At 35.8% G+C, this 15,764-nt stretch overlaps 1 protein-coding gene and 1 long non-coding RNA gene across 3 annotated transcripts in view; one reads left to right on the plus strand and one right to left on the minus strand.

Annotated features, from left to right (window-relative positions):
* ppp2r3a (protein phosphatase 2, regulatory subunit B'', alpha) overlaps nucleotides 1-15,764 on the plus strand; it is a 160,665-nt gene that overhangs the window by 11,356 nt on the left and 133,545 nt on the right. The window contains exon 2 of one of the 2 annotated variants that reach the window (XM_065276331.2): nucleotides 1,766-1,832. The exons of the other annotated variant lie outside the window; for it this stretch is intronic. The gene's annotated coding sequence lies outside the window, so the exon portion shown is untranslated. The remainder of the gene's footprint in view (nucleotides 1-1,765; nucleotides 1,833-15,764) is intronic. 2 annotated transcript variants of the gene reach the window in all.
* On the minus strand, nucleotides 5,780-11,426 carry LOC141282332 (uncharacterized). The gene is made up of 4 exons (XR_012336929.1): nucleotides 9,737-11,426; nucleotides 8,795-8,855; nucleotides 8,300-8,434; nucleotides 5,780-6,514 (listed from the first exon to the last, which is right to left on the minus strand). It is a non-coding gene; the product is annotated as an uncharacterized lncRNA (long non-coding RNA).

Consider the following 15,764-nt stretch of genomic DNA (forward strand, 5'->3'; position numbering starts at 1 on the left):
GATTGTTGTTTTGATAAGATGTAATATCATTAGCATCTGCCAAACTAGGTCCTATCACGCTGCATGTTAAAACGGGACAGAGTTATATTTGCATGTTTACCTCGAGGTCAAGTCAACACTGAGCTCATCTGAAGGTTTCTAAAAATACAGATCTTAAATAGCCCAACATCATCTTTGGGGTTATAAGTTCAGTAGCTGCCCAAATAGGCTCATGTATATATCCTACTTATGGTAAGTATTTGGGTCAATCTCCCAAAACATGTCAGGAACCTGTCCAGGTAATATTTGACCCTACAAAGTCATGACGGTTTTAACCTTCACCATTACTGTAAAAAGCATTAAAGGAAAACACCACCTTTTTTCAATATTTTACTATGTTCTTACCTCAACTTAGACAATTATTACATAGCTATCTTTTTTCAATTCGTGCACTTTTAATCTTTGTACAGCGTGTATTGAATGTGTTAGCATTTAGCATAGCCCCATTCATTTCTATGGCTCCAAACAGGGATGAATTTATAAACCACCAAACAATTCCATGTTTTCCCTATTTGAAGACTGTTACATGAGTAGTTACACGAGTAAGTATGGTGGCGCAAAATAAAACTTTTGTTTGGAGCCATTGGAATGAATGGGGCTAGGCTAAATGCTAACACATTCAAGAAGCACTGTACAAAGATTAAAAGTGCACGCATTGAAAAAGCTAGGTATGTATTAATTCATCTAAGTTGAGGTAAGAACATAGTAAAATATTGAAAAACTGTAATGTTTTCCTTTAAATTTATAAATAAAATAAATGTGTTGCAGTAATGGGAGGTGGCCAATGACATGTTTTGTAAGGTTCATCCATGCATGTAAACAGAATGCTAACAAATTGACTTTTAATTAGCTAAAAGTTTAGTGGACATAGGTTTGGTCAGTCCTATGACAGTGATATACTTCTAGCCAGGTCCAAAGGCCAAGAAAAATAATCCTTCAAAGCTCTAGGATTTCAACCTCGGCCAAGAAAAATATAGCATGGACCACAAAGGTCTTGCACCTACTCAATCATGATCTTTTCTTTTTCGAGTCATGGTACGAGCTGTGGCCTCACTATCCCTTTGGGTAATGCATGTGAATTGAAACTTACTCACATTGATACATAATAATTTTGGGAAGGCATAAGTAATAATTTAAATATCACTGTGGCTTCAAAAAACCCCACTGATTACTTCATAGGCAGTTTTTTATTAAATGCTTCTACCCAGAGTCACTCAGTGCTACGGTAATTGAAGACCTTTAATAAAATGAAGAATATTAATGGAAAATGATGGAAATGGTCGTGAAAAATGTATATTACAGAATAAATGGAAAACTGCATAGACCATTAAACATTATAGTGCTTTCCCATTTCCCATGATGGCAGAAACTGGACCTCAGCATTTTTTTGAAACAAAAAAAAACTAGTTCAGTGGTTACATAGCACACAGGTGCCAGTGAGTCATTTACTGTAAGAGTAAGACTTACATGGAACGAAGTGGTTCATATTCTGGTGCTTCATGGTGTCACATAGCACTGCATTGTGGTTTGAATTAGTCATTTTCAAGGAAAAAACTTCACAAAGTCTTACTTTTACGGTTCAGTTATTGTCCTACATAAAGGGTGTACAGCATATCTGTCTTTCATTTGAACAAAAAGCCTTTTTCTGTAGTGAAAATGTCATTGTTGGCATACATTTTAACAACACCCATGCAACTGATTCAGTGTTGTCCTCCTTATTCCACAGGTAGCAGTAAGAATTTTTCTGAAATGTGAGAGGTGTGCCGTGCATGAGCTGGACTCGCAAAAAACAGGTAATGAATAGGAGCAGGTAGCTAAAACTAAACCCATGTGATTGTTGACAGATGGTGCTCGTTTGTTTTCCTTGCCTAATTTACCTCATAAACATGCTGCATTTTGTTTTACTGGAGGTTTAAAAATGTAATACCTGCAGAAGGCAGAGCTACAAGTTTATACTGTTACCACTGCACCACTGAGCCCCAAAGGCACCATACAGAAAACACCTGCGTGGCTGCTCGAACTGAGTAATCATTTATTTTTCCTTTGTTTTACAAGTCGGTTAATGTAACATTTCTGACAAGGGACCTTTTCAAATGCTATTGACTGAACTGAAACATTGTAGCAAAAACACAGCCTGTAGCCCTCAATTGTATTCACTTAAAAATAAAGTTTGTTTCAGTCAGATGAAAAGAGAATCTCTCAGTCGATGTGGAAAGTCAGCCATGCTCTTAACCTATAAATCAAGACGGCTTTGTGTAAGGCTCTGCGTGGTCCACTTCAGCATAGCCAGTGCTCAGATACATACTGTAGCCTACATAAGTCACACGTACTGCAATGGTAAAACAACCGAACAATCTGGCCTCAGTCTCACGGGACATTCTTAAGAAGTGAAGTAAGACTGACCCAGGAAACATCTCAGCATTTTATTCTTTGGATTATATCTCCTTATGGGAAAATACTGTCACCACACCCTCTTGGTGTAGTTCCCTTTAAAAAAAGCAGACAAAGCACTGGATCAAATTTATATAAATTTGTGTCTGCACAGAGAAACCTTGAAATTATAATCAGCAGAAAGAGAAATCGAGTGAGTGTTTTATAGATTGAGAAAAGAGGCAGACAGATGATGTCATAAGTTCAGAAGGTTTTAATATTTTTTTTATAATGTTGTGATTGTGATTTAAAAAAATGAAAATGTCATTCTTGAGGTGTTTTGTGTGACTCATTTTTTGGAAGCTTCAGTATGAGGTCAGCTTGTATTTATAAAGCACAAGATTCCTCTGTTTCACCTCTCTTAGGATATAAAAGGCAGATTTTGATTTTACTGATTTATAACTAATGTGTCTTTAAAGGGACACTTCACTTTTTTTGAAAATAGGCTCATTTTCCAGCTCCCCTAGAGTTAAACATTAGATTTTTTCTGGTGGTACCACTTTTAGCATAGCTTAGCACAATCTATGAATCTGATTAGACCATTAGCATCGCACTCAAAATTGAGTGTTTGATAAAAAGAGTTTTGATATTTTTCCTATTTAAAACTGGACTCCTCTGAAGTTACATTGTGTACTAAGAGCGACGGAAAATTAAAAGTTGCAATTTTCTAAGCTGATAAGGCTATGAACTATACTCTTATTCTGGCGTAATAATCAAGGACTTCGCTGCCGTACCATGGTTGCAGCAGGCGCAATGATATTACGCAGCGCCCGAAAAGAGTCCCTTTGGTAACTTTGAAAAGCAGGGAACTATTTTCAGGCACTGCGTAATATCATTAATAAAATATCGGAGATCTTTGGTCATTTATGAGCGCGATTCTAATGGGATTCAATGGATTATGCTAAGCTATTCTAACTGTGCATTGAGACCGCCACCGGCGAGAGCGTCAATAAAAGCTCTGGCTGCCCTGACAACGACGCTAAAGAAAAGTTGTAGTGGACGCTCTGACGCTCGAATGCATTCTCTGAACTCCTCTCAGGCGGAGGTTTCCGCCTTCCGATTGGTTGCCGGTGAACATTTCCGCCTTCCGATTGGTTGCCGCCGAACTGCGTCATATCTCATTACCATAAAGTAGAGCTGATTTCAACTCTCCTCGACGCTCACGCTGTACATGACGCGCCGGGCCGCTGCTCGCCGCCGCCTCTCATTGAAAATTAATGACTTCCAGCCACTTTGACAGTAAGAGTGGTACTGCCAGACCCGGAGATCGGCTGAATGGATTCCAAAACGGTACAAATTGAGTGTTTAACTCTAGGGGAGCTAAAAATGAGTCTATTTAAAAAAAAGTGGATTGTCCATTTAATGAAACGTGTCACGCAATAGTTTTTTGTTCTCACTTTAATTTTCCCTGATCAGGAGAATATATATTAGATGTAATGATCTCAGTAAGAGTCAATATCAGGTGGTAAATAATACCTTAAGTATATTTGCTTATTAATTACACTTTTATTGCACCCGTGAAACTATTCCTGTGTCATAAATCATGGCTGACGGCCATGTGGAGTTCTGTTTTTCAACTGCTGTGAGTTTTCCTCTGACGGACTTAATCACAGGTTTACAACACAGTCTGCCGACTTGATTTGTTGGGTTGGAACAGTTGTGTTTAAATGCTGAGGTCTTGGTTCTTATAAAAACAGTGCTACCTCGAAGACCAAACTTTTTCTTTTAATGAAAGACTGGACAGATACCTTTTTAATCAAAACCATGAATAAATAAATAAAAAAATCCATCTGTTTTCACTTAGAAGTGTCTAGACCCCAATGTATGTTACTTAACAAAAGTCTCTGCACTATGTGGCTGTGCGCATTGTGTATAATAGTAGTAAACCCATCCCATAGGAATGAGTTTGTGAAGCTTGAGTTAAAACACAACTGTCTGGTTGGAGACTATATGACTATATCTGTCATTTCTGATCGAGTCGAGTACATACAGCCCACAGTGATGTGCGTGAGGCATGGCCCCATGGGTTTTGTGGGAGAGCAATCGTTTTATTTTCCTCTGAAAAATAGTTGGCAAATAACATGATGTTTAGTTTTAATGGCTTTACGTAACCATTGCTAAGGCCAATTTGAATAGTGTTCTTTATAATATATATCACAATTTTGAAAAGCAATAAATGCTTCTATGCATTTTCCACATCCTCGATTTTTATTTATTGTTTGTCACTGTTCGGTCACGAGAGAGCACACAACTGAGGTGTTAAGGATGATCAGGGCCTTCAGACTAATAAATAACAGTCTGAACAGAGCAGTCCCGTTTCTCTTATCCCTAAATCTTTCTCTAAACTTGAGAAAAAGTGTTCAGTCCTATGATAGACTAAAGCTCCAAATGCATGAGTCAGAACCTGGAGAGCGACCTGCTCTTCCAGCTTTGACCATTTTTGAGTGTGACTCTGTGTTCGGGTGTAACTAACTGAAAGTAGCCATGCTACTAACTTAGCTCCACATTTTTAGAGTGAGCTTAGCTCAGTTGTTTTTGAAATAGTGCCACTTTTCCAGTAATTTGTTACACATTTTGAACAAGCAGAATGGCCTTTAAATTATGTAGGATGACTTTATGTAGAAAAAATTAGATCGTAAAAAATACAGGTTTACAGGCAGTGTCACATTTAGTTAATCTCTGCTGCTTATCACTGTTTATAGTTGAATTGGTTGTATTAAGTGTACACTGTAAAAAAAAAACGTTTTTTTACAGGTAATATTCTGTATATTTTTACAGAATTTTCCAATTTTTTCATTAAACAGTAAAATGCTTTTGTTTTACAGATATTTTCTGTTATTTAAAGATTTACCATTAAAATGACAGTATTTCCTTGTAATTAACAATCACATCAAAATTATGTTTTTTAAAGGCAATTCATACTATTTTTACAGATCAAAAATGTATTTTCACAGACATTTGCCGTTAATTTTCACAAACATTTGCCGTTAATTTTCACAGACATTTGCCGTTAATTTTCAGACATTTGCCGTTAATTTCCACAGACATTTGCCGTTAATTTCCACAGACATTTGCCGTTAATTTTTACAGACATTTGCCGTTAATATTTAGACATTTGCCGTTAATTTCCACAGACATTTGCCGTTAATTTTCACAGAAATTTGCCGTTAATTTCCAGACATTTGCCGTTAATTTCCACAGACATTTGCCATTAATTTCCACAGACATTTGCCGTTAATTTTTACAGACATTTGCCGTTAATTTTCAGACATTTGCCGTTAATTTTCAGACATTTGCCGTTAATTTCCACAGAAATTTGCCGTTCATTTTTACAGATTAAAAAATTATTTTTACAGAAAATTTCTGTAAATGTTTTATTGATTATTTTTCTGTAGAAATGTAAGTAAAATTACATAAATCAGTAAATTTATAGTGTTTAAAATGTATCCCTCTTCAGCATTGAAACTTTTAGGGTTTTGCTCTGTAATTTTTTTTAACTGCTGTGATAAATCATTTAATGTAATGTAAACTAAAACACTTAAAATAACAGAAAATCACAGATGTAGCCAAATGCATTTATTGTTCAATAGTCCAAAACTTTCCAATGCATTAAGATAATAAGTATTAGTTTCCAAAACTCTCCAATACAATGCAGATCACAAAATAAGGCTTTAGCCTTGGAAATACAACAACGAATACCACTAAGCACTGCAGCATTTAATTAACCACAAAGGAACACATTACTACATAGTGACCAAACTTCAGTCATAAATTTATAGTTTAAACAAACACACAAGAAATAGTTTTAACTGTGCCTACCTTTAAATTGCTTATCTATGAAGATAAACTTTTAAATTAAACACAAACTTGAAAATCTTGTCAGAGTCTCTTCTTCAATTCCATTGGAATTAACTGGCAAGCCATTCAAAGTCCATTAGTTTTCGTAGCAGTGTTCATACATTTGGGTTCATTCCATGCCTTTATTTGTCTCACATTCCAGCAGCAAATTTTTTATCCAGTTTCCGGACTGATGCCCACAACTTCTCTGTTAAAAAAAACAACAACCAGAAGATCTTATTATAAAAAATCAGCATATACTAAAACAATAAAATAAAAATTGGTGAACTTGATGCACAGTACAAATGTATTTTACCATCCACGAACAAATGTCTTAAATTTGAATATATAAAATTCAGAATTTAAATTAATGTGTATTGATTTATACAAATGGAGACATGTATGTGAATAAAAATGCAAAAACTGAGATGTGCATTTGTGGTTCAGGTGACACGCCTGCATTTATCCCGTTCTGTTTATTTGGATTTTGAGACTCATTTCCCCATGTAAAGCATTATATGAGCCAAATATAAACAACTATCGATGAATAAACCAAACAAATGCATTTTAATTTTATGTCCGTAATTTCAATATTCAAATGAATGTGCATAGATTTGTACAAACAGAGACATTTGTGAATTTCAGTGATTATATTTTGTATCATTATATCACAATTTGTGCATGCAAAAATGCTGATGTGCATTTGTGAATCAGGTGATACATGTAAATTCACATGTTTGGTTCATTCAAATTTTGCGACTTTTGTTGCGTGGTTTGTATTTAACCAAACAGGATGAATGCATGTACATCGCCTAATTCACAAATGCACATTGAAGTTTTTGCATACACAAATTGTAATAAACTAATAAAAAATATAATCACTGAAATTCACAAATATCACAATTTGTGCATGCAAAAACAAAACCACCAATGTGCATTTGTGAACCAGGCAATGCATGTGCATTCATCCTGTTTGATGCACATAATTAAATTCCAACACAAAATGAAACGCATTTGTTTGGTTCATTCATTGATAGTTGTTTGTATTTGGCTCATAAAATGCTTTAAACGGCAAAATGAAAATCTCAAAATCCAAATGAACAGAACGGGATAAATGTAGGCGTGTCACCTGATCCACAAATTCACATCTCCTTTTTTGCATGGGCAAATTATGATATATATAAATACAAAACAAAAAAATTTAACATTTTATTCACATACATGTCTCCATTTGTACAAATCAATACACATTCATTTAAATTCTGAATTTCATATATTCCAATCTTATGGCATTTGTTTGTGTATGGTAAAATACAGTTGTAACGTGCATCAAGTTCGCCGGGAAATGTCCATGTATTTGTTATTTTGACTAATTTCAACCCATAATGCAGTGGTGGTAGTGTCATAGTTATTAGTATCTGCTCTAGAGTTTGGTGTGAAACATGACAGGGATTTATAGATAAACAGTGCATAATCACTGTCTATGTGTCAACTCATGATAAAGCCAGTGACGGCCGGTGACTTCTTTTTCGAGGGCACATAATGCAAAGCTCGTCACAACATGTATTTAGCTCTTCATGTGTGTTGCTCGCCATTTCAAAATATGTGTTTAGCGCGTCATGTAAATGTATGTGCATCACGCAAGATGTCAAAATACAAGCCTGCTGCAGACACGTCTAAATGGTTTATGATAAAAGAGATGCTCGCGTTTGCCAGATACTGGCTTTATCTCATGTGTGATGTGTTAAGTGAGTGTCTTGGGAGTATTTTGTGAACGTGAGCGTCACTTATCATAAACCCTTTCGATGCGTGTTCAGCAGGCACTCATTTTGACAATACACATGATGCACATGGTTCACATGACGCAACAAACACATATTTTGAATTTGCTCCCCTGAAAAAAGAAGTCACTAACTAAAAAACCTAACCTAGAAGTCAAAAAAACTTGCAAGTATACAATAGATATTGGTTAAGAGTTTATGCTCTGAATTACCTCTGAATAAACTCAAGTGTGCATGCAGCTTGATTGTGATATGTGTCAGATATGCCCCAAATGCCTCTAAACATGGGCCCAGGACAACCTTCTCTTCAGATGACAACATCCATTTGCTTGAGGTCATCAATTCACCTATATAAAGTAAACTTGGATTAATAATGGTTGTGACAGTATGGTTCATGGCATGCACTGCAAAGAAGAGCTTAGTAATTCTGTCTTTTTTCCAGTCTAAATATATTCAAATTCTTAAATCAAGAAAGAAATTTTGTCTAGCTTCAATCTAAATTAAGTGAATAAAAAATAATTTAAAATTATCTTTTTTGGATTATTCGACTATACAAAGAGTAAATTTACTTATTTACTTAAGCTCTTTATTGCAGTGTAGGTACCTTGTGTAAACCAAAAAATACAGATAACACTAGAAAATAAAAAAAACATTAATGATTACAAAAGAAAGCAAAAAATAGTTTGTATTCATTGTATCCAAATTACCTTGGATGATCAGTGAGAGGTGAATCCGATAATCCTCATTCCATGTCAGCTGCAGTTGCTGCTCCCTAAAAAAAAAAAAAAGTAACTATATTTCATACAAACAGGACATAAAAAAGAAATAGCATCAATTAGAAGGACTAAGTATTAATTATTTTTCTTATTTTCGAAGTGAATGGGGCTCATTAAAGATTGGGTTACAAACATTCCTCAAAATATCTTCCTCCGTGTTTGAGATGTCATGAATATGAAGTGAAATGCATTTAACATACTATCTTGTATTACATAAATGTATTTAAGTAAACTTGTTCTCATCTTTCATACAAAGATGGGTTCAAATGTATTACAAGTGGTACCTAAATACATTTTTAAATTACATTTTAGCATATTTCATATGTACTAAGGAACAAAAAATGTAGGCTATATTAAGTACAAAATTAGTACATGAAAAAAGAGCACTTTGAGTAGATTATAGGATTGTACTTGTCTTTGATCAAAGTACGACTTCATGAGGCGAGGCGCTGCAAGAAACGACAAGTGGATGACATCAGAGTAACGCGAGAGCGATAGGAATTAGCCTCTTCCGCAACATGTCTCGCGGTACTCTGATGTCATCTTTGTCAGTTCATGCGGCGCTGCGTAAAGTTGAGTACACAAAAAAACTCGAAGCAGTATAATTTATCTCTTACTTCTCAGCCTGAGAAATACAAGGTGTGGCGTGTGAGCGTGTGAACTGACTGAAATGCGTGTGTCTAACGGTGAATGCGTGCGACTTGACTCGAGAGCCCTGTCTTCCAACATGTGCATCAAACTAACACGCGCATATTACATCAAATAATGTGCTACAGACTCGCCCAATAAATTCAGCAGAGAAACTAACGCTAATACTTAACTCTGATGAACAGTCTGGTGTTTGTAATGTGACAAATTAAAAATATTACTTACACAATGGAAGAATTATCAGATGCAACTTCTTCATTCCACTCCGACCGTAGACACCTGTCTGCGCAAACTCGCAATGCGCATGTGCACCGGGCGCAAATTTGCTGATGACGTCGTGACATCACACGTACTGCGCTACGCACACATGTTGTCTAAATGTGTTTCTTATCAAACATTTTTGACAAAGATATGTACATTATCAGAATCTACATGAATGTTTATAATTCATTTAATAGGCTGCATTTATTGCAGTTATTGTAAAGTGCCAAAGCTTTTATTTCCAAACTAGTGCCACAGCTGACTTTTTAAATAAATACATAAAATAAAATAATAAGTGTCATTACATGTTGTCCTGTAGCATTTACATATTAGCCTATTTCAAAAATACAGTATTGCAGACATAACTGTAAAATTTGCATTTAGCATGCTCCCACAATTCATTGCAAACTACAGTATAGGGAGAGAGAAAGAGAGAGAGAGAGAGAGAGAGAGAGAGAGAGAGAGAGAGAGAGAGAGAAAACAGGGCTTAAGACAAATTTTATACAGGATCCACAACAACCATTATTAAAAACTAAGCTTTTGTACACACTCACAGTCAGTCTCACACCCCATCTCCATTCAAAACAAAGCATCACTATCTGTGTATTTGTAATATGTAAACTAAATGGACACAGATTCTATTAAAGACTTAGACCTAGTCCACACGGACCGGAGTATTTTTATAACCGTGTTATTTTTTTATGTGGTTCGGCCGTTTGTCCACGCAAAAACGCAGTATCAGTGCACTGAAACCAAACATTTTTGAAAATCCCTGCCAAGGTGAGGATTTTAAGAAAACGCTGGTTGCAGTGTTGTCGTGCGACGTCAGAGTGTGCGCCGTTATCTGCTGTATTTGACGTCAGAGGTTATATTGTCGCCTGCTGGTGTGGCATGCTCTTGACAGTGCTTGATAGCGTGTTTTTGCTTTTTCATGTGGACAGAGATTTCTTTTAAACTGAGCATGTGTGGACAGGATTTGTTTGGAGGAAAAACTCAGGTTATAGAAATACCCATGTCCGTGTGGACTAGGCCTTATTTTCCTGCCTTTTGGTGGGATTTCAAAATGGCAAACTTAGGCCTTGTCCACACGGACACGGGTATTTTTATAACCGTGACCTTTTTTTTGCCGTTCATCCACACAGACATGCAGTATCACGTCACTAAGGTTATGTTTACACGTGGGCGGCTATTTTCATAAACGGACATTTCAACCTCTCCGGTTTCCAAAATAATATCGTGCACACATGTCAGTTTTCAGAAAAGTGTTTATTTACACGTACCCGTGCATATATGCCGTCAAGAAAAGCTCAAGCCCACGTAAGCCAATCACCGGCAGCGCTGGTGGTGACGCAAACTGGTTCATGTTGGAGGGAGGAGTTGTTGCCGTATGTGATCGATGACGTCAAAGTACCGCGAGAGCGAGTTGAGGAATCACTAGTCTAATTTCAAATCGCTCTGGCGGTACCTTGACATCATCCGTCTGATCGGTTCTTGCAGCGCCACATGAAGTCAAACACGCGTAAAATTGCTGACCTCCGAGCACTCGTCTCTGCTCGACATAATGGAGCAGCTGTATTTGCAAAAACAAACACACAAAACGAGTTTGCATGAACATAAATGTGATCTTGGAAGTGTTCAGAGTAGCAGTCACATGTAAACATAGGTCAACTTTTGTCATAAAAAATGACAAGAATCATTGGTGTTGTTGCCATGAACTTCTATATTTATATCCTAATATACACTGTAAAAAAAATCCGTAGAAATTGCAGCTGGGTTCCCGTTAATTTACCGTAGATTTAAATGTATGTTATTTACTGGCAATATTTTGTTCAAAGTTAAATGAACATTAAACATTTACAAGTCTTTGTCTTTACAGAGTAAAAATAAAAAAACAGCATCAAGCAAAACATTCTGGGAAACAAAATCTGAAGCAAAAAACAGAAAAAGGTTGATGATGATTTCTGGTTCCCAGAATGCTTTGCATGAGGCTGTTATTGTATAGTTTTATTCTGTAAAGATAAAGACTTGTTAATATTTAAAATTTATTTAACTTTGAACAAACTCTTGCCAGTAAATAACATAAATGTAAATCTACGGTAAATTACCGGCAACCCAGCTGCAATAACATTGTAATTTCTACGGATTTTTTTTTACAGTGTAAACTAAGGTATTGTTATATGAAAACCCCAATTTTGTGATCAACTTTCAAGTATTACAAATAAAGGAAAGTCTTGGACATTCAAAAAACATATGAAAAACATCATGAGCATTACAGGACAGAACAATCTTATTAAACTATGATATCTATTTGAGGCTGTAGCACAACTCTACACTGAAGATCTCCACATCGCTTGGAGATAAGAGCTTTACACAGTACTCTCCATGATGGATGCACTTCTTCGCAAATAGAGATTTTATCCCTTCATTTAGTATCTGTTTCCTTGCAAATGTCCAACATGCACAGATTTAACACATATATAAACGTTTTTCTTTGCCACATTATGAACAACCAAATCCCTTTCAACAATGCAGTCTGGTTTATATTACATCTCCTCCATCTTTAGGGGTCACCTTCAGCTCAGGCAAGTTCTGAGGTGTAAAATCATCTACCAGGGCTGAGTTTATACATGACATTAATGCATGGGGCAAAGCATCCCTAATACACTTAATTATCCTGCCCACAGTTCTCAGAGATTTTAATTTAACCTGTGCAGCAAGTGTGTAATCATAATCATAAACACACAATAATCATAAAGCACAAGTAATTTTTACTGTTTACCACACTCTTGTTATTTTTCAGGCTGTTTAACTAGTGACTAAGGAAAATTCTCATACATAAAATTATCTTGTATGAAATTGATTTGTCCATGTTGAAAAATAGGGTGGATGATGTAATGAAGAATAGGGTCAACAGTCATACGGGAAAAACCCCAACAGAATCTTTCCTTGTGGAATTTTCCAGGCCTACACGTTTAAAGAAGCATTTCACCCGTAGAAACAGTCATCTTTATTGAAAGTGTGTCATATTTGTAGTCAAAATGTAACATACATTTAGAATTTGGTGCCTATTTGACTGAGAAAAGGGGTGTTTGTAGTCTCACTCCCTCAACAAAGATATTGGACTTCCTTCTTTCAATGATGCAAAATGACACACGCACGCACACACATATATGGCCTATAAGTTATAACATATTGCTACTATGTATGTGTAAATAAATAAATAAATAAATAAATAAATATATATATATATATATATATATATATATATATATATATATATATATATATATATATGTATGTGTGTGTGTGTGTGTGTGTGTGTGTATACACATGCACGCACACACATATATGGCCTATAACATATTGCTACTACGTATGTGTAAATAAATAAATAAATAAATAAATAAATATATATATATATATTGTGATTGTAACTTTTGTTGCCTATTCAGAGTTTGTTTTGACAAAGATCAAAATATTTCCACAGAATAATAAAAATAACATTATTCTAATTTCAACTCCATACAACTATTTAACATTCACAATTTTATTCAACAGCACACTTTATTCCGATACATCTCTTGTTTGTGTGTGTATGTGTGCAACACAGATTCAAATTTGCCGCCAATTCCCGCCCACAACGGCGAATGTGTCGTAGGTCGTAACAGTCGAATGAGCAGCAATGATTTGGTCACGTGTTTTAGAAGTTTGAATTTACAAACGGATGTCAGATGCGTCTCAACGCAGTCAACGGGTTTGCGCGGTATTTTCGATTCACTCTGAGTTTAGGTGAGCCATCCTCGGATATCATGGAGCTGCATTGGCATTTCGGAATAAGGAATATGTTTTCTCCTGCGTTTCGAACGAAGGTAAGAGTGTTTTCAGTTCAATATAAAAAGTATGCATTTGTAACTGGTGTGAATTATTTGAATCGTTTTTTCCTATATTGTATTATTTTCTTAAATTTACTGGTGGTTATACTCCGTTTTGTAATTAAAATATGTTAATGAACCTCAAACAATTTTGTTCATATCATTGTTCTCAAGTAAGAGAATATAACGTTAAATTAAAGGAACTTTTCTTCGGGTCTTCGTTTAGGGTGGGAGCGTCTTCGGGGGAACATCTCCCGGGTTCCTCCATGTACGACGTGTGATGGTGCTTTTCTCGTGGACGTTTCTCTGGTATGCTGAGTTTTATCGTCCAAATGCATATTTTTGCTCAAGTGCTCAACAGCATTTGATCGTGTTGGTTGTGATGAAGTGTTTAATTGTAATAAGCATATTATGAATTTCATAATCTTATAATTATCATATTATGCTCAGTGTCTTCAGGACAGAGTGAGAGAAAAGACATTGCCCCGTCGATCCACTGATGATGTTGGTCTGTTTACAGGTATGTTGTTTGTTTAGTTATTTTTTTATGAAAGAAAATAGATCTTATTACCTGTTAATAAACATGCATTGTGTTTTAAGAATCCATTTGAATCATGATTTGTGCTGTGCTTGACGCACGTGGTCAGGCCTGCACATGGTGTAGGTAGGTGCTAGTATGTTTCATTTGGATGTTCCTAATGTCATTGTAGTTGTTTCATTAGAAGGTTAAATCATAGGAATATGAATTAATAACATATTTCAATGTAATCTAGTATATTTAATGTTGTTGTATAACGTTACTTATACACTATTAGAGTGCATTAAAGGAGAACTTTGGTCAATTTTAACATTTTAGCTGTCAGTACAGAGAACAATAAAAACAATTGTTGTTGGCTACACTGTGTTATCCTCTTTAAAATTTGCACCCCGTTGACTAAAACGGGCCCAGTTATGTTCTTTTAGCCTCTTTAACACCCTGGAAATGTTAGAAGTGATCCTGTGGTCAAATATTTATATTATTTTGTATCATTAGAGTAAAGTAAACTTTTTTTTTTATCAAATGATATATTCACCACAGTATTGTGGTCAAACCTTAATATCAATCATAATAACAGGTTAAGTGTTTCCTCCATTAATGAGTTTGGAAATTTTAAAGAATGCTTAAACGTATCAATTTCGCAAATCCTAAATGTAAAGAGTATTTTAAAATATTTAAATTTGATTTCAGGTTATGTGGAAAAGCCTGTGCTTGGTGGAGATCTACTGCAGATGACCACAGCATCCCAGGTCCCAAGAGGGGACTGTTTTAGTCATTTTCTACTGGGCAAACTGAATTACTCCAGGTCAGATTATTACATTATTTCCTATCATAATGCTGCGTTCACTCCAGCCACGGTAGAGGCACAAAGCGGCAGTGATTTCAATGTTATGTCAATTTAAAAACGTGTTAACGCGCATCTGGAGGTCTTGCGTTGCTAATGAGGCATTAAGCGTGGTTCGGTAGACGCAAATCCACCTCAATTGTGTGTCTAGTTTGCGCAGTTGAAAAATCTGAACTTTGGTGGAAAAACGCCCCGCATTAAAGGTAGGGTAACACATTTTGAAAAATGCTAACGGTAGCCGCCTAGCAATGAAATCCCGATCCCACCCTCAAGTCAAATCGCTCTCCAAAGTCACGCCTCTTTCCAAACACATGAACACGCACAGATCAGACGGTCACGTCTCATGTCTCATTCACCAGTGAGAGAACTTTGCAGTACAAAGTGAATAACACTTCCAAAATAACCAACATAAACAAGTGGTTTACATCAGAATTAGTTTAAGCACACGTTCGGTTTTGTAGACGTAGTAACTATATCGTTATGCTAATCCGGAAAACGAACACAAATTTCATAAGCAACACAACGTTTCATCAAAGTATAATATCTGAATCCATCTCAATACAAACATATCGCGTACCTACCTTACCAAAATAAACAGTGCAACGACCCTTTCAGACCCTTTGCCTCCTGCAGCTGTTTGCATCTCGTGGTAAAGCAGTAAAGTTACAGATGTTAATTTGGATTTTTGCTCTTGCTGATACAGGCAGTTTTTGCTGTTGTTGTTATAAAAGATGCATT

The sequence above is a fragment of the Paramisgurnus dabryanus genome, chromosome 6 (genome assembly GCF_030506205.2).
Source record: "Paramisgurnus dabryanus chromosome 6, PD_genome_1.1, whole genome shotgun sequence".
Classification (NCBI taxonomy): domain Eukaryota; kingdom Metazoa; phylum Chordata; class Actinopteri; order Cypriniformes; family Cobitidae; genus Paramisgurnus; species Paramisgurnus dabryanus.